This window comes from Protopterus annectens, chromosome 1.part2 (assembly GCF_019279795.1).
Source record: "Protopterus annectens isolate FY-2018-M chromosome 1.part2, PAN1.0, whole genome shotgun sequence".
Lineage (NCBI taxonomy): Eukaryota > Metazoa > Chordata > Ceratodontiformes > Protopteridae > Protopterus > Protopterus annectens.
Window position 1 is genome coordinate 833,429,616 of NC_056727.1, and position 26,389 is coordinate 833,456,004.

A 26,389-nucleotide genomic window follows, 5' to 3' on the forward strand; every position below is an offset into this window, starting at 1 on the left:
CCCATGATACTCTCCCTCCTGCTCCTGCCAAGCCGGACAGATACTATAGAGTTCCTGAAACACATTCTCATTTCTTTAGGGCCCATGCTGTTGATTTAGAAACTATTTCACAGGGGCCGAAAGGGGTTTCAGCTACCACCTCCAAAAATCCTTTGCCTTCCAACAGGGAAGCTAGGTCATTAGAGAGATGGGGGAAGAAGGTTTACACCTCCACTACTTTATCTATGAGAGCTCTCAATTGTCTCTTTCATACGTTTCAATATCAGGATTTCCTGTTAGATGATTTACAGAAAACTTTGGCCTCTCCTGATCCTTTAGATAGGAAGTCTTTGCAGGAGGCTGTACACAACACTCAGCAAGTTAGCAATCACTTCCTTCAGTGTGGATATGATGCATTGGAAGCTTCATGTAGGGCAGCTATGACAGGGGCGGTCATTCATAGACATGCATGGTTAAAAGAACAACCTCTACCAGATCATGTTAAGGCAAAACTTCTTGATGCACCCTTGGAAAAGAACAAGCTTTTTGGTGCTAATGCTAAAGATGTATTAAAGACCATTGAGGAAAAAGCCAAGTCAGTTCAGACAGTCAAAGATTTCCTCCAGGTTCAGCCACCCAGATTCAGCAGGAATTGGCCTTCAAAAAACTGGTCCTTTCCTAATACTGAAATATTTCAAAGGGGCAAAAGCAGGCGTGGCTGAGGAAGAGGACAATACAGGGGTCCCTACAGGGGACGATAGTGGCAACCAGCAAACCAAAGAAGTGACACAGGGGCTTCTCCTGCCCCACAGGGACAATCCCAATGACTTTCCTCTACTTCCGCCTACCAAAGAGCAAACAGAAGCTCCCTTGGGCGGAAAATTATCTCTGTTTTCAAACAATTGGCACAGACTGACAAAGGACAAATGGATTTTGGACATTATAGACCAAGGCTACAGGTTCCACTTTCATACCTTACCAAGGAAACAAGGCATGCCAAACCTACCGCAAAACCAGAGGGGAGAGGCTTTCAAGCAAATTTCTCTGCTTGCTCAGATTAATGCAATAGAAAAAGTTCCACAACAAGAACAAGGCCAGGGGTTTTACTCAAGACTGTTCCTTGTTCCAAGAAAAGAAACACAATGGAGACCAATACTGGATTTGTCCGCATTAAACACCTTCCTCATAGTACCAAAGTTCAAAATGCTGACCTTACAGCAACTCCTTCCCATGCTGGGCAAGGGGTCTTGGCTGATTACTCTGGACCTCAAGGAGGCATACCTGCATGTCCCTATCAGACACAGCTGCAGAAGATACCTCAGATTTCTTGCAGGGCCAGAGCATTATCAATTCTCAGCATTGCCATTTGGCTTATCTACTGCGCCCAGAGTGTTTACAAAATGTCTGGCTTCAGTAATTGCTCATTGCAGGCTCCAGGGGATCCAAATTTACCCGTACCTGGACGACTGCCTCATACAAGCGGACGACAAACTGATCTTGACAAAAAACTTGGAATATGTCATTCAATTGCTACAAGCTCTGGGATACACAGTCAACTTCCAAAAGTCAAGACTGCAGCCATCCCAGCAAATTACTTTCTTAGGAGCCAATCTAGACACAACCTCTCAAATGGCTTACCTGACAGAAGACAAGCAAAAGAAGTTAACTCATTATTTCAAAGGTTTGGCAAAGCTCACCCAGATGACTGCAAGGAGATTCCTACAGGCCCTGGGTTACATGGCATCATGCATTCTACTGGTTCCATTAGCAAGACTACACATGAGAAAGCTTCAATGGTACCTAAAAAGTTTATGGTCTCAACACAGCAACAACCTAGAGACAACCATACCGCTCATTCCATGCCTATAAAAGGAATTTCTATGGTGGGCCTCGGTAAGCCAGGCAAACACAGGTATGTCATTCAAAAAACCACAAATAACACAAACAATGACCACAGACGCCTCAGACCTGGAGACATGGAGGGCAGATGTATACAAGGACAATGGTCTCCAAAGGAAACACATCTGCATATCAACCAAAAAGAAATGCTGGCAGTCATGCATGCCATCGAGGCCTTTCGACAACAACTTCAGCAAGGCCACCTGCTAATACGGACAGACAACACCACTGTCATGTGGTACATAAACAAGCAGGGGGGGCACCCATTCTTACCCCCTTTGCAGACTGACAATGAATCTTTGGGAAAAATCACTGAGCTTAAACATACAGTTGCAATCCCAGTTTGTTCCAGGCAAAGACAATGTGCTGGCGGACAGCCTAAGCAGGAGTTTCCTAGACCCCCACGAGTGGAGGTTACATCCAGAAATCTTCATAAGGCTCACCTCGACATGGGGCAGGCCAGAAGTAGACCTGTTTGCCTCCCACCTCAATCATCAGCTACAAAAGTTCTGTTCAAGGACATATCATCCACAAGCATGGAAAACAGATGCTCTCTCATTCAACTGGAACTTCCTAAAGATTTATGCATTCCCACCTCTGCCACTGATGACCACAGTACTACTAAAGATCAAAGCAGAGAAGCCAGAAGGGATCCTAATAGCTCCAGACTGGCCAAGACAACACTGGTATCCACTACTACGGAGCATATGCCACAACAAAAAATGGGCCCTTCCCCAATGGCCCCATCTTTTGACTCAAAACAACTTCAAGACAATACATCCCAACATTCAGACTCTCCAGCTAACAGCTTGGGAGATTCCATGAATAGCCTCAATCTATCTCTCTCCAAGGAAGTCCAGCGGATATTAACAAAAGCCCGCAGACCATCCACCAGAAAGGTTTATTCAGCAAAATGGAAGAGATTCAGCATTTGGAATACCAGCAAGGGTCATGATGCATCATTATTGAGCATCCCACTCATCCTGGAATACTTGGCAGATATGCTACAGAATGGACTCTCATATTCTTCTATAAAAATACATGCTTCAGCCATTTCAGCTAGATACAACACTGATCCACCTGTGTTCTCACATCCTTTCTTAAGGCAATTTCTTAGAGGAATCAAGAATATCAAGCCACCAAGAAAAGCCCCAGTACCAGCTTGGGACCTCAACTTTGTCCTGGAAAAACTGACTCTACCCCACTTTGAGCCAGCAGCTTCTGTAGACTTACAATTCCTCTCATGGAAGACAGCTTTCCTGTTGGCAATTACCTCAGCAAGAAGGGTTTCGGAATTACAGGCCCTAATGGCAATACCACCGTTCATTACCTTTCATAGAGACAGGGTCTCCTTACGAACCAACCCTAGTTTTCTGCCAAAAGTGGTATCTAGGTTTTCTTTAAATCAAGCAATTCACCTGCCTACCTTCTTTCCCAATCCTGAGAACAAAGGGGAAAGACTGTTGCATACCTTGGACATTCACAGACAACTTCGCTACTACCTGGACAGAACCAAGGCCAATAGGAAGTCTGATCAGCTTTTTGTAGCTTACTCTGAGTACAAGGAAAAGCAATTTCCAAACAGACTATCTCAAAATGGATTGGACATTGCATCAGATTATGTTATTCCTTCCATGGAAAGAGTGTACCAGCCAATATCAGACCACACTCTACCAGAGCTACAGCCACCTCTACAGCATTCTTAAGAGGGGTGCCTACAAAGACATTCTAGAAGCTGCTACATGGAGCTCCGTGCATACATTCTCCAAACACTACAACATTCCTTTATATTCCAGATCCAGAGCAGGCTTTGCTTCGGCAGTCCTGCAGGGATTGATAGCTACACCATCCTTTTCTTAGAGCTTTCCACCTCCCCCAGCTAAGCTATGGTACTCAACCCATATGTTATGACTGCAGTTGCATTCTTGAAGGACATAGTACAGTTTTGTACCTACCATAAATGTAGATGTCCGATAGATATGCAACTGCAGTCGGGTTTTCCCTCCCTCCTTCCCCTCTATTCCTTGGGTCCACTCCTCTCCCTGTTATCCTAGCTGGGGATATCTGTTATGGTGCATCTGTTTATTGCTTATTTATTTGTCTGGAAACCTGTTTTGTCTTCCAAATTGATTACAGCCTTCCTTGGAGGGCACCTGGCATCTGGGGCAAGAAACACTGAAGAAGATGGCGTCAGCTGATGCTTATCTACTCTTGCCGCTCTGACGTCGGGGAGAAATGCGACATCAGCCGACGTCGGACCCAGACTTTGGAATCCGGCCGACCGAGGGCTGCCTGAGGCAGGACAACCCATATGTTATGACTGCAGTTGCATATCTATCGGACATCTACATTTATGGTAGGTACAAAACTACTTTTTCAGGCCTACACAGTTATATGTGAAACCTACTTCAGCTACAAAGACAAAGGTTAAAGCAGCTCTAAAGACAAAGAAACAAGTACAGCATTCACCTGGACAGGCCTCCTTCCCTAAAAAACAGATGCTTAAAATGGCCGAAGACCTTATTACTTTGATCAGGGGTTCCCATCCCCCTCCTGAAAAGAGGCCTAGGCAAGAGTTAGAATATGAATCTTCAGACCAGGTTTCCATTTCCTCCTCTGAACAGGATTACTCTATTCCTCCCTATGAGGGTTCTGATACTGCACATTATGAGGGAGCATTTCCACTGGGAGAGCCAAGATTATTCAGAATCCAAGAAAAGGCTCAGAGATTTCCTTTTATTGCCCCAGCACAGGCCCCTTGCTATCCCGCCCGTTTTAGACCTTGTAGATGATGTATTTACAGAGTCCAGTTTTTCTCCAGACTCTTTACCACCAGCCCCTGTTAAGCCAGACAGATACTACAGGGTTCCTGATTCACATACATTTCTCTATGAGAACCCTGCAGCTGACCCAGAAACCATCTCTCAGGGTCCTAAAGGGGTCAAGGCTTCTACTGCAAAAAACCCTATCCCCTCTAATAGGGATTCTAGGGCCCTAGACAGATGGGGCAAAAAGATTTATACCTCTGCTACCTTGGCTGTAAGAACCTTAAATTGCCAATTTCATATGCTTAAGTATCAGCAATATCTTATGTCTTTGCTTAAACAGAAAATGCCAGCAAATGCAGAATGTGCAGACAATAAAGAAATGCAGGATTTATTGCATGCAGCTGAACAAGTTGGAAAGCATACTTTGCAATATGGTTTTGATTCTCTTGAGGCCTCTTGCAGGGCCGCTGTTACAGGTTCTGTCATTAGGAGGCATGCTTGGTTAAAAGAACAAAATTTGCCGGATCATGTTAAAGCAAAACTATTAGACGCTCCTTTACAACATGATACTTTGTTTGGTGCTAAAGCAGAAGAGGTGTTGAAGAAAATGGAGGACAAGGCTAAATCAATGCAAACAGTCAAGGATTTTTTGCAGGTACAGCCTCCCAGATTTAGCAGGAACTGGCCTACAAAAAATTGGTCCTTTCCAGTGTCAGACCACAAAGGGGCAGATACAGACACCCCAGAGGCAGATCACAGCCCCAAGGCTCATACAGGCCTAAACAATGGGGTGCTTCTACCTCCAAGAGTGGAGAGGAAAAATCACAGCCATACAGGAAACAGTCTCAATGACTTTCCACTTCCAGCACCAAGCACTTATCTTTTGGCAGCCCCTTTGGGGGGAAAGCTAGCACTTTTTTCACAAAATTGGCACATGATCACCCAGGACAAATGGGTTCTAAATATAGTTTCACAAGTGACAGGTTCCACTTTCACACCCTGACAAGGCAAAACCGGTATGCCATACCTGCCACGCAATCAATGGGCTGAGGCACAAAAACAAGTTTCATCCCTCATGGACATGAGGGCCATTCAACAAGTACCAGAACAAGAGCAGGGTCACTGGTTCTATTCAGGACTGTTACTGGTACCCAGAAAAGACAAAGCCTGGAGACCAATACTGGACCTATCTATTCCAAACGCATATCTGGATATTCCAAAATTCAAAATGTTGACTCTACAGCAGCTTCTGCCCATGTTGGGCATGAAGGCTTGGCTTGTGACTTTAGATCTAAAAGAGACATATCTGCATGTCCCAATCAGACAAACATGCAGAAGATACCTCAGATTCAAAGCTGGCTCAATGCACTACCAATTCTCTGTACTGCCCTTTGGCATATCTACCGCGCCCAAGGTCTTCACATAGTGCCTGGCACCAGTAATTGCATTTTGCAGACAAAGAGGAATACAAATATATCCTTCTTGGACGACTGCCTTATTCAGGCGGAGAACAAGGACATTCTACTACAGCATCTGGCATTTGTAAAAAGATTACTGACAAGTCTAGGGTACACAGTAAACGAGAAGAAATCAAAACTTGTACCCTCTCAAGATGTAATATTCCTGGGTGCAAGCTTAAATACAACTGCCCAGATGGCTTATCTCATGCCAGGCAAGCACAGACAACTGACTACTTATTACAAAATGTTGGCAGCAAAGACCCAGTTATCTGCAAGAAAAATTCTGCAGGCCTTGGGTTTCATGGCATCCTGCATTCTGCTAATTCCATATGCAAGACTGCATATGAGGAAACTTCAGTGGTATCTAAAAAGTGTTTGGACTCAGCATTGCCACAGCCTAGAAACAAATATTTTCTTCTGATTTTTTGTTGAGTTTTACTGCTTTGCCGCCTACTTTTTGGCATTTTCCGGCTTGCTAAAGTTTATATCTGTAACAGTAACAGTACTTGGAACACATCTAGAGCCTGTTTACTGCATTTCCTGTGTTGCACTTAATTTAAAATAGTTTTTTTTCTCTAAAAACTGCATTTTACCTGATTTTGGCCTAGCACTCAAGTGTGGGGTCATTTATTGCACTGTTGTGATTATTTTTGCTGCTTGTGTATCTCTGTTACCTTTAAACTACAACAAAAAGAAAGAAAGAAAGAAAAAAAAAACAATCTTGCTTTTTTCCCCACTTTCTGAAAGTTAAGAAAGTTCAGTTACAGATTTGCTGTTCTGAACTGTTTGGAAGTTACTAGAAAGCCAGTGCTTGCTTGGGCTAAAGGGAAGTCTCTGTGTTCATCAGTGGGAGTGGTTAACACTGAACAGCCTGCCTGTCCCTGGAGGAGTGGTTACTGCCTAGAAGCTGTAGTTTTATTGGCCATTTTGGGTCAATTCTAAACTCCTTGATCTCTCTCTCTTAAAACCCTACAACTCTCTTTTTGCGCGGTTTTGCACACTGAGCAGCATCGGGCATCGCCGCCTAAACAGGTTTAAACTATTCCAGGCTCCACAAAGTCCGCTCTTCACTTTTTCCCTTAGAACTGTTCAAACTCTCAAAGTAATCACTCTATTCTCTTTCTAAAGCCCTGCACTTGCTCAGCTCTTATAAGGAAACACTAACTAACTAAAGCACTCCACCTTCCTTGACTTCTCATAAGTATTAGGCTCCCGATTGGTATTCCTGATCAAGTGAAAAATCAGTTCCCTTCCCAAATCTGATCAGTAAAAAAACAGTTCCCTATACTAATCTGGTATGTCCAAGGGTCAGTTTCAAGGTTACTGTCCAGTCCAGCTGGTGAATCTGGGAATTTTGAGGCAATGCTACAATTGCCTTATGTGCACAGACAACCCTCTCCTCCTTCCAACAAACTCTAATACATGTGAGAGATGCAGTTACACACCCAAACTGGAGGCAGAGCTCTCTCAACCCAAGACTGGCAGTCAGGAGGAAAAGGTAACCACCCACACCACAAATCCAGTATCACACAGACCTATTGCATCTGCATACCCAACACATAAACACACAAAAACATACTCGGAGGGTCTAAATAAAAATCTGCCTAAACAGCAAAGACCTCCTAAGCAGATATCCAAGCAACAGCCACCCCTCAACAATACCAACAAATAACATATCTCACAAAATCAGTATGCCTCACAGTCACAGCCATTAAGGCCAAACAACACACCAAATACACTTGTTATAGGGGACTCTATTGTCCGGCACACTGACGTCCCGCTTACCAGACTGAACAAGGAGAAGGTCACTGTAAGCTGCCTGTCGGGTGTCAGGATCCGCCACATAACGCAAGCACTTGGGTCATTCCAAAGCAAGTACAAGTATGACTCCGTCATTGTCCATGCTGGTATGAATGACCTGAGATGTACCTCCCTGGACTACATGAAAAAGACATAGAGGAGCTCTCTGACCATGTAGCCCATGCTGGTATGACCTTGACCTTGAGTAGCATCTTGTCCTCACCAAGAATGATGCCACAGTATAAAGACAAAATGATCAGTTTCAACAATTGGCTAAAGTATTGGTGTCATTCAAAGTGGATCCAGTGTCTGTCAACCTGGGATGACATGCTCGACAAGCCACGTTGCTTTGCTAGGGATGGCTTGCACCTGTCACCCTTAGGCTTTCGTATACTGGCCAAGGCTCTTGCCACCCCCATAGTTGCCTTTTTTTAGGCAAGGCTCAAAGGACAAACCCACCTCTATAGACAACCCAAGGATAAAAAAACTAAAGGTAATGCTACTCAATGCCAGAAGTCTAAACCTCAAGATGCACGCACTCGAGGCTCTCCTCAGTATGGACAAAATTGATGTCTGTGCAGTAACAGAAACCTGGTTCAAAGCTCCTGAGAGCACCCCAGCACTACCAGGTTATAACTCATACCATGCGTTTCGGCCCCAAAACTCGGACCGAACCACAAAAGGAGGGGGGAGTATCTATATTCATCAAAGATACCTACACCTCCAGGTTAGTGGCACTGCAAGAAGCATTGGAAACCATCAGTGTGCAACAAACAGCAGGCAAAACTGCCTTTCAGTTTGTAGCCTGCTACAGAACACCCTCCCTATTACAGGAACCCCACTTGGCATTCCTAAGAACACTGGAGAATATGAAGGTCTCTCCAAACACTATGTTATTGGGTGACTTCAACTACCCAAACATTGACTGGGAAAACTACTCGAGCCCAAACACCCTCGCCCAATGGTTCCTTGAAATTATAAACTCTAACGCGATGGAACAACTGGTCACCACTCCCACAAGAGGGAACAACATATTGGACCTGGTCATCACCAACATGGGGACTCTGTTCCACACCAGAGGTAAACCCCTCATTGGTAAGATCAGACCATAAACAAATTTCCCTGGACATCCATATCCCATCCCCACCACCAGCCAAGGAAATCACTGTAAAGAATTTCTCAAAAGCCAACTTTGCACTTCTCAAGACTGAGGTGGAATCCTTCAAAGCCCCCAGGCCAGAGGATAATACAGCCCAATCCGCAGAATCCTTTACAAATGCTTTCTATGAGCACCTGCGGGAATGCATGGATCGTGCCATCCCACTCACTCCTCCAAAAACAGGAGACCAGTCTGGTGGACCCTGGCCATAAATAAGATATACAACAGAAGGAGGAAGCTACTACATGACAGAGCAAAATCCCAAAAAGGGAAGGTATCTCTGATCAGTATTAGCAAGAAACTTCGATCCCTCATAAAATCATCAAAGGCCAGTTTCGAAAGAAAAATTGCCCTAGACACTAAAGATAATCACAAGGCCTTCTTTAGTTATGTCAGGAATATGGGTGGAAACTCTGAATTGTTGCATAATGGTACAAAATGTACCGAACCTACAGACATAGCTAACATCCTGGCAGACAGATTCAGCGCGAACTTCTCCCCCCTTCCCCCCCCCAAAAGGAGCAAATGCCTATCACAACTGAATGTATCCTCCCTGACATCACAGATGCACAGGTGAAAGCTGCCCTCTGCAAAGCAAAAAACATAGCATCTATGGGACCGGACGGTCTCCCAGGCTGCGTCTTACACGAGCTCCAAGAAGAACTGAACCCTCACATTAAGTCACTTTTCAAACTGAGCCTTACTACAGGATATGTACCCAAAGAATGGAGTACAGCTACAGTGGTCCCACTCCACAAAGGTGGTGCCACAACGGACCCCGGGAACCATCGCCCCATAAGCCTGACTAGCCTGGTCTGTAAAGGTATGGAGCGTATTATCATGGAACTCATAAACAAAGACATTGGGAGCCTCCAGACACTGGACCCTACCCAATTCGGCTTTGTTAAGGGTAGATCTTGCCTCTTAAACCTAGTTGATTTCTTTGAAACAGTTACCAAAGCCATAGAAGAGGGCAAGGTAGTCCACACAGCCTACCTGGACCTCGCAAAAGCCTTCGACACAATACCCCACTCGGGCATCATAAATAATCTTACCATCTTAAATATCAACCCCTATATCACAAGATGGGTTGCAAACTGGCTCAGAGATCGAACCCACATGGTCAGAATCACAGGTGCCATGTCCGAATCCAAACCATTTGCAAGTGACGTCCCACAGGGCTCGGTTCTGGGACCTCTCTTGTTTGGTATATACTTGGCTAACACGGGGGGATTATGGCTGACAAAGTTTGCAGATTACTGCAAACTTGGGGCCATAATTGAATCTTCAGCTAACACAAGCATCCCCCAAAAGGGTCTCACAGAGATGGATGCTTGGTGCCAAAGCCACAGCCCCAAGCTAAATACTAAAAAGTGCATAGTCATCCCCTTTGGGAAAAACAAGGTGCCCACAAATTACCACATAGGTGGTAATCCATTAAGTACGGAAGAAGTAATTAGAGATTTGGGGTCCAACTTAGATAGTAATCTCTCCTTTGATAATCACATTGCCAAAGTGGTTAGAAAGACCTTCTATATAGCCCACCTTATCACGAAAGGGTTCGCATCTAGATCAAGATAGGTCATTGTGCCCCTCTACTCGTCACTCATCAGGCCCATAATTGAATACAATGCCCCTTTTGGGATGTACCTTACCCGACACCTGCAGCAACTGGAGAGACCCCAAATGTACCTCACCAAGAGGATCATGGGCTACAAACAGATGTCCTATGCAGCTCGACTAAAGAAACTCCAGCTTTACTCAGTTGCTTACCGCCTACTATGCCTGACGTACAAAGCCATGTCAAACCCAGAATTAATGGACATGCTCCACCTCAAAAAATCCAAGTCCCTTAGAGCTACATGCTCCAGGGATTTAAACCTCAGCACAAAAATAAATGGGACATGCTGGAGGGACAGATTAATTTCCCAGAGGCTCCCCTCACTCTGGAATAGAATCCCAATTCATGTTAGACACAGCCCCTCGCTAACCCTCTTCAAGCGAAATCTGGACGGGTGGATGGGAAATTGCAAATTCACCCCTGAGATCTCTTCTGTGTCCCTGCTAGACAGAGGCACATTAAACTAATCTTAAAATGGTACCTTCTGTGACCTACTTTACAGAGGCACACAGTAGGCTAATCAAATAGGGAGGCGGAAGCCAAATACACTCTGGCTAGGCTTATAAATGCCCTAGGGCTAGCCTAGTATCTACCTATGAATTACCCTCATTCCCTGCCTGCAACAGGAGTTTCGATGGTGGGCAAAAGCCTGTCACCACAACACGGGACAGCCATTCACCTTACCCACAGCCAGCAGGCATTGACAACGGATGCATCAGATTACGCCTGGGGGGCCCATATGGCAGGAAGATGTATTCAGGGCACATGGTCCGCAAGACAAATGCATCTACATATCAATCAAAAAGAGATGCTAGCTGTTCAGGATGCCCTAATAGCCTTCAAGGATCAACTTCGTCCAGGACAACTAATAATAAAGACGGACAATACTACAGTCATGTGGAACATAAGCAAGCAGGGAGGCACACATTCCTACCTACTTACCAAGTACATCTCCAAGCTCAATTTCTGCCAGGAAGGAAAAATACTTTGGCAGACGAACTAAGCAGAAATCTAATGGATCCCCACAAGTGGAAATTGGATCCACAAGTCTTCAGCATGATAACAAGGACCTGGGGATGCCCGAACATAGACCTATTTGCCTCCCCTCACAACTACCAACTACAAAGATTCTGCACAAGGACTTATCACAAGCAAGCATGGAAAGTGGATGCTCTATCTTTCAGCTGGAAAAATCTAACAGTATATGCCTTTCTTCCTCTGCCTCTCCTCCCCAAGGTATTCCTCAAGGTCAGACAAGAGAAACCAAAAATGATACTGATTGTCCCAGACTGGCCCCGCCAGCACTGGTACCCAATCCTAAAGAGCTTGTCTCTCTGCCCAGCCTGGACATTACCTCAAATTTCTCACTTATTGACCCAATAAGACAGCCAGATACTGCACAGCCAACTCAAAACCTTAAACCTGGTGGCATGGCAGATAATATAGCCTCTCAAGACACACCTCTCTCTAAAGCAGTGATGGATGTTATTTTGGAGGCCAGGAGGCCTAGCACCAGAAAATCTTATGCAGACAAATGGAAGAGATTCTGTGCTTGGACCCAAGCACAAGGCATTGACACGATTGTTCCAAATATTCCTCAGATTTTGCAATACTTAACTGAGATGCTGGATAAAGGCCTTTTCTTTTCATCAATTAAAATTCATGCCTCTGCCATTTCAGCTCATTACAATACAAAACCACCTATTTTTTCTCATCCGTTACTGAAGCAGTATCTCAGGGGGGCCAAAAACATAAGACCTCCAAGGAGAGCACCAGTACCTGCACGGGACCTCAACTATGTCTTGGAAAAACTCACACTGCCTCCGTTTGAGCCAGCCTCTGCTGCTGACTTAAAATTCTTATCCTGGAAAACAGCTCTGTTCCTAGCAATAACCTCCGCTAGAAGAGTCTCAGAGTTACAGGCACTCATGGCTGTGGAAACTTTTTATCATTTTCCATCCTGACAGGGTTTTGCTGAGGACAAACCCTACATTTATGCCTAAGGTAGTGTCCAGTGTGGCCCTTAACCAAACAATTCATTTGCCTACTTTTTATCCAAACCCACAGAATAAGGGTGAGAACATTCTGCATTCTTTGGACATTCACAGACAGCTACACTTCTACTTGGACAGAACTAAAGCTTTCAGAAAGACTGATCAACTTCTAGTGGCATATGCTGCAGCATCGCAAGGAAAGCCTATCTCAAAACAGACTATTTCAAAGTGGATAGGCCAATGCATTCATTTTGCTATTCACAGCATGGCAAATCAGTGCCTAAGGGCATTAGGCCACATTCAACCAGAGCAGCAGCCTTCCTCAGAGGAGTACCAACCAAAGACATCTTAGAGGCTGCAACTTGGAGTTCAGTGTATACCTTTACAAAGCACTATCCTAACCTCTCTACTCTAAAACCAGGGCAGGCTTTGCCACTGCAGTTCTGCAGGGCCTTATAGCCTCTCCTAATCCTATTTAGCTCCAGCCTCCCAACCTTAGCTTTGGGATTCAACCCAATTTTAATGACTGCAACAGTGAAACACGATGAACATAGTACAGTTGTGTACCTACCATAAATGTAGATGTTCAAATTTATTCACTGTTGCAGTCCAGGTTACCCTCCCACCATCCCCCTTTCTTCTTTGCTGGGACCTAACTGTACTTTTCTACTCTATACAACCTATGTGGTGTATTTGCTTATAGATGAAGGAAAAGTTGTTTTTTGTGCATGCATGCTTATTGGCATAATTTAGCCTACCATTTTTGGGGCACCTGACATCTGGGGCAAGAAAAACTGAAAAAAATGGCGTCAGCTGCATCTTGTATACCCCTGACGTCAGGGAAGAGGCGACAGAACCGATGCCGGACCTAGACTTTGGAACTCAGGCCCACTGCGGGTAGCCTGCCAGCAGGATAACCCAATTGTAATGACTGCAACAGTGAATACACTCTAACATCTACATTTATGGTAGGTACACAACTGTACTTTCTGGAATAACTCCTAAAATATTCCATTTCTTTTTTAGAATGTTGCAGTAATCATTAATGTCACTTGAGTATTGCAGCGCTATTCTGAAATTATTGTTATGAATATTCTCAGATTTATTCTGAGATTCAATAGATGTTGCTTTTTTAAAGTATGGTTGACATTTATCATTTCTGTGTGTCCAGGCCTCATGTATAGTATTGACAATGTCTTTTTCACAATATCCTCTCCATGAATTCTTGCTTGGTAATATTAAGTGCCTCTTGTGCATCTGAATCTTCATTGTGTAATCTTAAGACTCTATAAATCTGGCCTTTTGTTTCGAGGAATATGCCTGGGGTGCATACTGCTCTTATGAAGAAGGGCATTCTTCCTTGTAGCTTTTTTATAAATGTTACTGCGTACCTGATTTCAGTCAGATTTTCGAAGAGTCACATCTAAGAATTCTATTTGATCTCCGGAATATTGATAGCTGAATTTAAGAAAATTGCTAGTACTATGCATGTAACCAATCAGTCTGGTTAATTCTAAAGTATCTCCTTTCCACAACAAAGAAATATCCACAAAACAAACATACCATGCAATATTCCCATAAATCTCATTAGTCTCTGACAAAAAAGTAGATTGTTCCCATTGCACCAGAGCTAAATTAACGTAGCTGTTGGCACAGGCTGTACCCATAGCTACGCCAATTTTTTGTAGAAAAAATTAATTTTCAAACATGACTTAAATCAGGTACGCAGTAACATTTATAAAAAAGCTACAAGGAAGAATGCCCTTCTTCATAAGAGCAGTATGCACCCCAGGCATATTCCTCGAAACACTTGAAAGGCCAGATTTGTAGTGTTAAGATTACACAATGATGATTCAGATGCACAAGAGGCACTTAATATTACCAAGCAAGAATTCGTGGAGAGAGGATATTGTGAAAAAGACATTAACAATACTATACATGAGTCCTGGACACACAGAAATGATAAATGTCAACCTTACTTTAGCAAAGCAACATCTATTGAATCTCAGAATAAATATGAGAATATTCATAACAATAACTTCAGAATAGTGCTGCAATACTCAAGTGACATTAATGGTTATTGCAACATTCTATAAAAGAACTGGAATATTTTAGGAGTTATTCCAGAACTTCGGAATATTATACCTGACACACCCATATTTACATTTAGGAATAACAAATCCTTGAGACAACATCTGTGCAACAAACCCAAGGTGAATAGAACTTATGAATCAGCACGAGCAGGAACTTTCTCATGCAGACTGTGCTGTGCTTGTCAGTATATCTACTCGAACGCAACATATATACATCCATTTAAACACTTTACCATTAGTTTGAATTACTATGCTGATTGTAGAACCATGCATCTAGTTTACTTTGCCTTTTGCACAAAATGTCATATTTTTTATGTAGGTAAAACAAACTGGCATTTTAAAGACATAATTTTAGAACATATCAGGGACATTAAAAATAAAAAGGTCACAACAACAACTAGTGCACTAGGAAATCATGTGAAACATAAGGATTCTTCACACAATTTTAAGTTTTTTGTCATTCAAGCACTAAATGTGAATCCTAGAGGGGGAGATATAGATAATATAACTGAGGCAGCAGAGCAAAAATGGATACTTTTACTAAACGCAGATAGATACCCAGGTCTGAATGGTGCCTTTTCTATTAAACCTTTCCTAAAAGCTAGGAGACTTCAACATTAATTTTACCCGTATTTTAATTATGTATTGTTTTCTTAGGTTCTACAAACTATAGTATGCATTTCAAATATATACTAGAATTAATTAGATGACATTATGCTGTTAATTACTAAGCAATTAATTGTACAAAGGTGTGAATACACCTATATATACTGCAATGCATTGTTACTTTGTGTGATGAAGCGACGGTGTGTGGTCGCGAAAGGGCTTACCTTTTAACTTTTTAACATTAAATTTGGAGTTATTGATGTGTTTTTGAGTGTTCTTACTATTAGTTCATACTCCATTTTTTATTACACTCGACTTTATCCTTGAACCACGTTTGTTCTTAATAATTTCCTCAAAGATGACCACCCTACAGTCTATTTCCAGTATGTCCATGAGGTTGATCTCTCATGTGGCAGAGGGTGCCTGGTTGCCACTATAAGGCTTCTTTTGTCAATGCTCCCTTCAGTGGATCAATGCTTTCTGTCCTACAGTCAGTGATACCCTTTCCCAAAGTGAAAAAGATGAAAAGACCTTGTCTGCTGTCGGGATACGCTTCTTCACCCCACAGTGAACCTTTTCCAGGAACCAGCATGGTGGTAAGAAGTTGTGATTCTGTAAATCGTAAGGTCCTTTTCAGTACTCACGAGGGGAGCTTTGCCCCAGAGGCAAAGGTGGAAATGGGTTTAATAGCAGATGCTGCCACCATGGCAGAGGGGGTCCAAATAATCAGGGGTCTTGAGATTCTTTCTCAGACTGACCCCATAAACTATCCTGAATGGTTGCCCAACTGTTCTACTCTGGAGGCAGTCGGGGGTCATTTGTCTCTACACCCAACAGCCTGGGCAGCCATCACAAAAGATCACTGGGTGTTAAAGATTATATCCAGAGGCTATTCCTTTTCCACAACCTCTCCCAATGCAAAACCCTCCAGATGTTCTGCACTGTCAACGGGAGGCAGCAGCCTTAGAAATTTCTTAGCTGCTCTCAAAAACAAGTCATCCAAAGTGTTCCCTCAGACCAATTCGGATTAGGCTTCTACTCCAGGTTCTTTTTAGTGCTCAAAAAGACAGGGGACCTAAGACCCATTCTGGATCTCACCTCTCTCTAAACGAGTCGTTTGCCTACTGAAAGTTCCGAATGGTCACAATACAGTCCTTTCTGCCTTTCCTGCAGAAGGACGACTGGATGTGCTCTGTAGACCTTCCGGATGCATACTATCACATCAAGATGAGCAGGTGCTCCAGAAGATATCTCTGCTTCAGGCTGGGAGCCAATCAGTATCAATTCAGAGCACTGCCTTTTGGTCTCACCACAGCCCCTAGGATGTCTACCAAATGCATGGCAGTCGTAGCAGCTCATCTCTGACTGCAGGAATTCCAGATGTTTCCTTACCTAGACAATTGGTTTCTAACTGCTTCCACCAGGCATCGACTTCTTCAAGCCAGAGAATATCTCTTCCTTCTAGCCGTGACCTTGGGCATCTCGAAAAATCTAAAGTCTCATCTTCATCTGCTTTAAGTTGTAGATTTCATCAGGGCTCGTGTAGACACCTCTCAGTTGCTAGCCCTTCTAACCCCAGACAGGATTTCCAACCTCAGATGTCATGTCAAGCAGGTAATGGATAATCCTTCTCCACCAGCAGGTCTTGTTCGTTGGGACTTGGGGTCCATGACAGTGACAATCACTCTTGCTCCCTTAGCCCACTTTCACATGTGAGTTCTTCAGTGGACCTTAGCCATTCAGTGGTCTTTCCTTTGCCACCCTTTAAGTCGCCCAATCAAGATCTCTCGATCTTGCAAACAGTCTCTCATCTGGTTGATTCATTCTGACGATCTTCTGCATGACTGCCCATTTGTCATCCCTCCTGCCTCAGCCACGGTGACCATGGATGCTTCCCAATTCAGGTGGGGCAGCATTACTTGGGACAGATGGTCCAAGGCACGTGGTCCATCCCTAGAGACCAATCTGCATGTAAACGTTCTGGAGGTGAGAGTGGTGCTTTTTGTGTTGCAAGCCCTTCATTCCTGTCTTCTACTGGAACTATTGCCATTCAGACGGACAACATGTCAGTGGTCTGGTACATCAACAAGTAAGGAGGAACCAGATCATATCCCTTGTGTCGAGAGGCCATGAGGTTGTGGGAATGGGCGATTTTCTTCCAACTGCTTTCTCATAATTTTGATGCCTCACAAGTGGTCTCTCAGTCCTGCAGTGGCAAGTTTAAACTTCCAAAGCTGGTATCAACCTTGCGTGACCTGTTCTCCTCTCCTTACAACACCCAAGTGCAGCAAGTTTTTTGTCCTAATCCCCCCTCAGGGAAAGTCCAGTGAGACATGCTGTAGTCCATGCTTTCCCCCCTCCCCCCCAGTCTTCTCTACACCTTTCCTCTCATTCCCAAATTTCTTCAGAAAGCACAGTGGTTGAAGTGCCAAGTCATCCTCATTGCCCCCTTTTGGCCCCATCAAGTTTGGTTCAGATGTTCATCGTGCATACAGCTGCAGTCATTACAGATGGGTTCTCCTGCTGTTAGGCGGGTCCTCGGTCGGACGAATTCCAAAGTCTAGGTTCGGCGTCGGTTGTTGTTGCTTTCTTTCCTGACGTCAGTGAGACAGGGGTATATAAGACACAGCCGACGCCATTTTCTTCAGTTTTTTTTGCTGCGCAGTGCCCGAAGCAGAAGCAGTTCGCAAGTGCCGGTCGGCCAGCTCCTGAAATTACAAAAATTTGGAAACCGAAGTCTTCTTTAAAGCTAAGTACCCCATTAGGGAAACTTTTCTTGCCTCAGACCGATGTCAGACAAAGTTAACAATTGTATTTCTTGTGGGAAGCAAATACCGCATAAGGATTTCCATTCCCTCTGTATGCCTTGCTTAGGCCCAGACCATGACGTCTCGGGCTGCCGCTTTTGTGCTACCTTCAATAAACGCACTATTAAGCGTCGGGCGGAGTTCGCCCAGCACTTTTTTGGTAAAACTTTTAATTATAAAATGTCAGAGATTCCGACTACTGTTTTGTCCAAAAAACGCAAGGACAAAGACTGACACACGAGGTCCGCGGTCTCCACCGACACCATGCCAAAACCGGCTACACGTGGTCCGGTTCTCAGTGAGGCGCCTACGCAGCCCCTGACTACCGATGACGCTTCTCTGGCGGTGTCTTCTGTAACCGAGACCACAGGTTCCTCGGCCCGAAGCCGCTGTGAGTGTTGAGCCTCTTAATGTGGACAGGTCCACTTCCACCCATGGTGTCTTCAGACCTTCTTCTTCCTTTTCCATAAAGGCTTTTACTAAGTCTAAATCAGCCATGCTTTCCAAGAGGCCTGTTGCACAGGGCCCATCTCCAGGCCCCATGCCTAAAAAGCAGATGCTCAAAATGGCTGAGGATTTAATTACTCTCATCGGGGGTTCCCAGCCCCCTCCGGACAAGAGACCCAGAGTGGAGGAAGATTCTCCCTCTTCTGACCAGGGCTCCATTATTTCAGAACATTCTGATGTGGAGGAACATTCGTAATCCCCTTTTGAAGATTCTGATGCAGAACAGTCCATTCCTTCTGTATCCCCCCAGAGGATTTTTCATTCGGGGAAACCTTGCATACCTTCAGGGAACACTTCCATTGGGAAGGCCAAGATTTCTCAGATTCTAAGAAAAGGCTTAGGGAGTTTCTTTTGCTACCTCAGCACAGACCTCTGGCGATACCTCCTGTCTTGGACATACTTGATGATGTTTACTCGGAGGCTTGCCTTAATCCGGATTCCCTGCCTCCTGCCCCAGTCAAGCCTGATAGGTACTACAGAGTTCTTAACTCACACCAATTCCTTTACAAAAGCCATAATGCAGACCCTGAAACCATTTCTCAAGGCCCCAAGGGAATGAAGGCCTCCACTGTTAAGAATCCATTACCTTCCGAGAGGGAGTCTAGATCCTTAGAAAGGTGGGGAAAAAAGGTATATACCTCAGCCACCCTAGCCATGAGGGCCTTAAATTGTCAGTTCCATATGCTTAAATATCAGCAGTTTCTGTTCACCACGAACCAAAAAAGTGTAGTAGTACTTCAAAAAACTACAAATCCAAGAAATCAAGTGCCAGGGAACGTTGATACACGGTTCAGATAGTTTATTCCACAGAAGTTAAAAATCACAATGTGGCTATGATGTTCAGACCTCAAGTAGAGTACTGTGTTACAGGATCAGTCATTCTTAACATGCCCACTTAGGAACAAACCTTGCCTGACCATGTTAAAGCTAAACTATTAGATGCTCCTTTACAAAGGATGTATTATTTGGTACTAAAAACACGCTTAGAGGCATTCTACGGAAAATGGAAGGATCAGCTAAATCTATGCACAACTGTCAAGGCTTTTCTAAGTACACCACCATGTTTTAGCAGAAATTGGCCTTCAAAATTATTGGTCCTTTCCAGCCACGGACAAGCCCCAAAGAGGTAGATACAGGTGCACAAGGGGCAGAGGACAATCTCAAGGATCATATAGAGGCAGACAATGGCAAACTCCAGCACCAAGAGGTGGTGAAGACAGTGCACAACAATACAGGAAACAAACCCAATGACTTTCCCCTTTGCATGCCAAGCAAGGTTCAGGTGGCAGCACCCTTGGGAGGAAAGCTGGCATTATTTTCAAAAAATTGGCATATTGTCACAAAAGACAAATGGATCCTGGACATTATAAACAGAGGCTACAGATTTCATGTTCACACTCTTCCAAAAATGAGAGGCATGCCGAACCTGCCACACAATCAAAGGGCAGAGGCTCAAATACAAATTTCAAAGCTCATGGGCATGAAAGCTATTCAAGAGGTACCTACTCACGAACAAAGTCAAGGTTTTTATTCAAGACTATTCCTGGTACCAAGGAAGGGAACCGATTGGAGACTCATTTTGGACTTATCCATCCTAAACACGTTTCTACTCGTACCAAAATTCAAGATGCTCACCTTACAGCAGCTTCTTCCCATGCTGGGCAAGGAGTCTTGGCTGGTAACATTGGACCTCAAGGAGGCATACCTGCATGTCCCAGTCAGACAAAGCTGCAGAAGATACCTCATATTTCTTGCAGGTTCAATCCACTATCAATTCTCTGCATTGCCCTTTGGCTTATCTACTGTACCCAGAGTATTCACGAAATGCCTGGCATCAGTAATTGCCTACTGCAGACTTCAAGGGATACAAATTTACCCTTATTTGGATGATTGCCTGATCCAGGCGGACAGCAAACTCATACTTCTGGAACATCTGGCTTATGTAACACGGTTATTGAATTACCTGGGATACACAGTCAACAAAGAGAAATCCAGGCTAACACCATCTCAGAAAATAATTTTCCTGGGTGCCAACTTGGACACAAACACCCAGATGGCCTATCTTACGCTAGAAAAACAGGGGCAACTAACTCAGTACTTCAAGATACTAGCAAATTGTACCAGGCTAACTGCAAGGAAAATCCTGCAGGCTCTGTGATTCATGGCATCTTGTATTCTTCTAATCCCATATGCAAAGTTGCATATGAGGAAACTTCAATGGTACCTAAAAAACCTGTGGTCTCAACACAGCCACAGTTTGGAAACAATAATACCACTAATTCCATGTTTGCAAAAGGAATTTCTATGGTGGGCCCAAGCATGCCAAACAAACACAGGTCTACCATTCTGCAAGCCTCAAGCAAATCAAGTCATCACAACAGACGCCTCAGACTACGCCTGGGGGGCACACATGACAGACAGGTGCATTCAGGGCAAATGGTCCCAAAAGGAAAAGCACTTTCACATCAGTCAAAAGGAGATGCTAGCAGTGATAAATGCAATTACAGCTTTCAAGGACCTACTGCATCCAGGACAATTATTGATAAGAACAGACAACACCACAGTAATGTGGTACATAAACAAACAAGGAGGAACACATTCATACCCCCTGTGCAGACTGGCCATGTCACTTTGGAACATGGCTCTGGAATGGCAAATCGAACTTCAAGCACAGTACCTGCCAGGTTCAGAAAACACGCTGGCAGACAATCTAAGCAGAAATATGACAGATCCGCATGAATGGAAGTTGCATCCTCAAGTGTTTACAAAGATAATCCAAGCGTGGGGAAGGCCAGACATAGATCTCTTTGCCTCCCACAAGAATCATCAATTGACAAAATTCTGCTCAAGGACATTTCATCCAAAGGCCTGGAGGGTGGACGCCCTTTCTTTCAGTTGGGCAGCACTGACAGTTTACGCCTTTCCACCTTTGCCTCTACTGCCCAAGGTGCTCTTGAAAGCAAGAGCAGACAGACCAAGGATGATACTGATTGCTCCAGACTGGCCAAGACAACACTGGTACCCACTCCTGAGGAGTCTAACACATTCTCCTCCCTGGACCCTACCTCTAATGCCTCTTCTCCTGACTCAGCACAGCTACAAAACTCTACACAGTCAGCTGAAAACACTCAACCTGGCTGCATGCAAAATTCCTTAACACCGCAACAGACCCTACTCTCCAAGGAGGTGCAGGATGTCATTTTGCAGGCAAGAAGGCCATCTACTAGAAAAGCTTACTTCGCAAAATGGAAACGGTTTTGTGCTTGGAATGAGAAAAAGGGCCAGGATCCTAGAAAACTGAATTTGCCTCAGATATTACAGTATCTAGCTGAGCTGCTGAACAGTGGACTTTCATTTTCCTCCATTAAAATCCATGCCTCAGCCATTTCTGCACAGTACAACATTGATCCACCCTTATTCTCTCATCCACTCTTAAAGCAGTTCCTCAGAGGGGCTAAGAATACAAGACCTCCAGGGAAACAACCAATACCAGCCTGGGATTTTAATTACATTCTAGAAAAATTAACATTGCCTCCCTTTGAACCAGCTGCCTCAACAGATTTGCAATATTTGTCCTGGAAAACAGCTTTCCTTCTGGTTATTACCTCAGCTCGTAGGGTCTCGGAACTACAAGCCCTCATGGCTGTGCAGCCCTTTCTCATCTTCCATCAGGACAGGGTTTCCCTACGAACCAGCCCGTCATTTATGCCTAAGGTAGTATCAAGGGTAGCTTTAAATCAGGCCATACACTTACCTACCTTTTACCCCAATCCTCAAAACAAAGGGGAAAGGCTGCTACATTCCTTAGACATCCATAGACAGCTGCGTTACTATTTGGACAGAACAAAGCTTTTCAGAAAATCAGAACAACTCTTTGTGTCCTATGCTGTAGGAGCTCAAGGGAAGCCAATTTCCAAACAGACAATTTCAAAATGGATAGGCCACTGCATACGGTTTTGTTACTCCTTTCATGGTAAATGTGTACCTGCAGGTATCAGATCCCACTCCACAAGGGCCACAGCTACCTCTGCAGCCTTCCTCAGAGGAGTCCCTACCAAGGATATTTTGGAGGCAGCCACTTGGAGTTCAGTGCATACCTTCACTAAACACTACCACCTACCTTTATACTCCAAAACTAGAGCAGGCTTTGCCACTGCTGTGTTGCAGGGCATTCTGTCCTCCCAGTTCCACCTATTGCCTACCACCCTGTGCGTAGCTTTGGGATTCTACCCATCTGTAATGACTGCAGCTGTATGCACGATGAACATAGTACAGTTTTGTACCTACCATAAATGTAGATGTTCGAGTGCTAATAGAGCTGCAGTCCAGGTTTCCCTCTCTCCTTCTCCTCTGGGTACAGACCTAGTGGCTAACTCCTCTTCTTACAACCTGATTGGGTTATCCTTCTATGGTGTATTTGCTTGCAACTACTGATTTTTGATTACATTGCATTGCACGATTATATATATAATATCTATATATCTATATATATATCTATATATATATCTATATATATATATATATATATATATATATATATATATATATTTTGCCTTCCTTCTGGGGGCACCTGACATCTGAGGCAAGAAAGACTGAAGAAAATGGCGTAGGCTGTGTCTTATATACCCCTGTCGTACTGACGTCAGGAAAGAAAGTGACAACAACCGACGCCGGACCTAGACTTTGGAATTCAGCCGATCGAGGACCCGCCTGACGGCAGGAGAACCCATCTGTAATGACTGCAGCTGTATTAGCACTTGAACATCTACATTTATGGTAGGTACAAAACTGTACTTTTCCTTTAGTCTCCCCTAGTTCATCCTCCCCTAGTTCATCCTCTGTGGACTATGGATGCCTCTCCAGACCTATTCTCCCACCCCATGGAACTCTCCCATCCAGCTTTTCCAAATCTGAAACTCACTGCTTGGTTTCTCCATTTCCAATTATGGCTAGAAATCCCAGGCTTTCTTCCCATCGGACATATTTTGATTTCAGCACATAAACTGTCCACAGGAAAACTATACCATAGTAAGTGGAAGTTGTTCTCTATATGGGCTTATCAGGGCAATTTGGATCCCTTCTGTGCTCCTATTACTGCAGTTTTGGACTTTTTGGCACATCTTTTCAGTAAAGGGGCCAGTTTTTCCAGTGTGAAACAGCAACTGGCTATCTTTTACAATTTTCACATAGAAGAGAACTCTTTATCTCTAGCGTCATCAAAATTGTGCAAGGCTTTCTTGAAAGGCAACTTTCTGTTATAGCCTCCTGTTAAGGATCTTGCTGTTCCTTGAGATCTCACCTTGGTGTTACAGGCCTTAGTTTTACCCCCTTCAAACCTGCAGCTACAGTAGACTTAAAGTTTCTCACTTGGAAAACTATTTTCTTGGTGGCTATCACTTCAACCAAGAGAGTTTCTGAGTTACAGGCCCTAACTTGTAAGCCTACATGTCTGACTTTTTACAAGGACAGTGTTATGTTGTGTACTAATCCTTCCTTTCTGATCAAGGTCGCTTCTGAGGCTAATTTAAACCAAGTTAACCTTCCCGTGTTCTTTCCAAATTTTCAAAACAAGGGAGAGTAACCTACTTCATACTTTGGATATACATAGACAGCTCTGTTTTTATTTAGCTATCTAACCAAAACTTTCAGGAAATCCGACCAACTTTTGTGTCCTTTTCCAAGCCCAGATTGGATAGACCTGTTTCTAAAGTTACCCTAGCACACTGAATAACTAGGTGTTTCAAACTTGAGTATTCCACTATAAAGGCATCCCTTTACCTTGCCGCATTAAGGCCCATTCTACCAGATCTGTTTCTACCTTTTCAGCCTTCTGGTATAAACTTCCCATTAATGAAATTTGTGCAGTGGCTACCTGGTCTAATCATCATACCATCATTTCCCAGTACAAACGACATTATTTCGAGGAGGAGGGCTTCCTTTGGTTCTGCTGTGCTGTGGAATATACTCCCTTGAGGGCCTTCCAAGTTTCTTTGATAGCTGAGGACTCTGTCCTACAGGTTGAACAATTGAAGGCAGTGACATCAGATAAAGAAGTTGTGTACTCACCATAATGTTCCATCTGTGTTATTGCCTCTCATTTGCTCTTCAACCTCCCCTCCCTCCATCCCCCTGCCTTCTGGAGGACTTTTCAGATATTATTGAACAAGTACTTCTGTTTTCCGTGAGCCCCTGAAGTATCATGTTATGGCTGATCATCTTATTTCTAGTATTTTCTCTTGTTCAGTTGTTCATGATTTTTGGATATATTGAGCTCCAGCAAACTCAATCTGAGGGATTTGGAGGAGAAGAACAGTATGGGTAGGGGAGGAGCTTGGATGTTGGAGCCTACAGCTTTGGTATGCAGTTGAGTCAGATTCGATATTCAGATCTGAAACTCACAGGTTGAAGAGCAAATGAGAGGCAACAACACAGATGGAACATTATGGTGAGTACATAATTTCTTTTGTTTTCACTTGCAAACTGTTATGTTTAGGTATATTTGCTTACTTTCTTGCATTCTGTTCCCCATGACTAACCTTTGTCAAGTGCATTTAGGTTCATAGGTTTATTTGTGCAGTATCTATTTTAGCTTATTTCTGAACACTCGTGCAGGCTACATATGTTGTACTGTCTTTTATAGCCAGGCTGTTTTACAGCCACAAGGACACATGACTGCCAAACTGTTTCCCATGAAATATCCGATTACTGAACTATCTGGCAAAAACTGATGTCTTCCTATTACATCTACATGATTTCTTGCAGCAGTGGTCCTGTTATTTGTATAGCTGCTGTTACGGTGAGTAAATCTCCCACCATTTTTCTATCCTGTAACATAAATGCATACTTTTTTTTTTGTTAATGTGTTCATTTTTTGTGATGTTTATAGTTGTGAGAACAAAACTAGTCAATATAGTATTCAGCATGCAGGGTTTAATTACCAACTTTAGAAGTAGTGTCCTGTGGGGATCATTGAAGTGTAGATTTTTTAATACCAATTGACCGAAACAAGTTGATAAGTCTTGGTGGTGCAGCAGTTAGCGTTGTCGCCTCACAGCAGTAGGTTCTCCAGTTCGATCCTCGGCTGGGGTGCCTTCTGTATGGAGTCTGTATGTCCTCCCTGTGGTCGCGTGGGTTTCCTCCGGGTGCTCTGGTTTCCTCCCACATCCCAAAGACATGCTGTAGGTGGATTGGACACACTAAATTGGCCCTAGGCGTGTGTGTGTGTGTGTGTGTGTGTGTGCCTTCTGTGGAAGGTTGGGTGCCGGGCTGGCAACTCGACACTGTAAAACTCCACTGCCAGTCATGAGCGGACATGTGATCCGCTGTGGTGACCCCTAACCAGGAAAAGCCGAAAGAAGAAGAAGCAACAAGGACGGTTGTGGAAGCTGCCATATATTTCATTATTGTTCCAAACTAAGCATTTGACTTCCAGAATGTGTTTGCCTTTAACCTCTTCGTAGCAAATGGATGCTTTGCACTTCAGTTTAACACAGAAATGTAGATGTCCTTCTATTCTCATGTTGCAGTATTCTGTATTCATGGGTTTCCTCCTCTTGCTAGCTGAACATCCAGCTAGTATTCAAAAGTTTGCATTCACTTCTAGGTGTGTGGGACGTCTGACTTGGCTAGAGGTACGTGGGCCATAAAAGTGAAGTCTGTACGCACCAGACCTCAGAATTTCTTAGGTTCATAGGTT

General features: G+C 43.9%; 1 protein-coding gene across 3 annotated transcripts in view; it reads left to right on the forward strand.

Moving 5' to 3' along the window:
* RIOX1 (ribosomal oxygenase 1) overlaps positions 1 to 26,389 on the forward strand; it is a 1,390,763-nt gene that overhangs the window by 717,431 nt on the left and 646,943 nt on the right. The gene's annotated exons all lie outside the window — the stretch shown is intronic.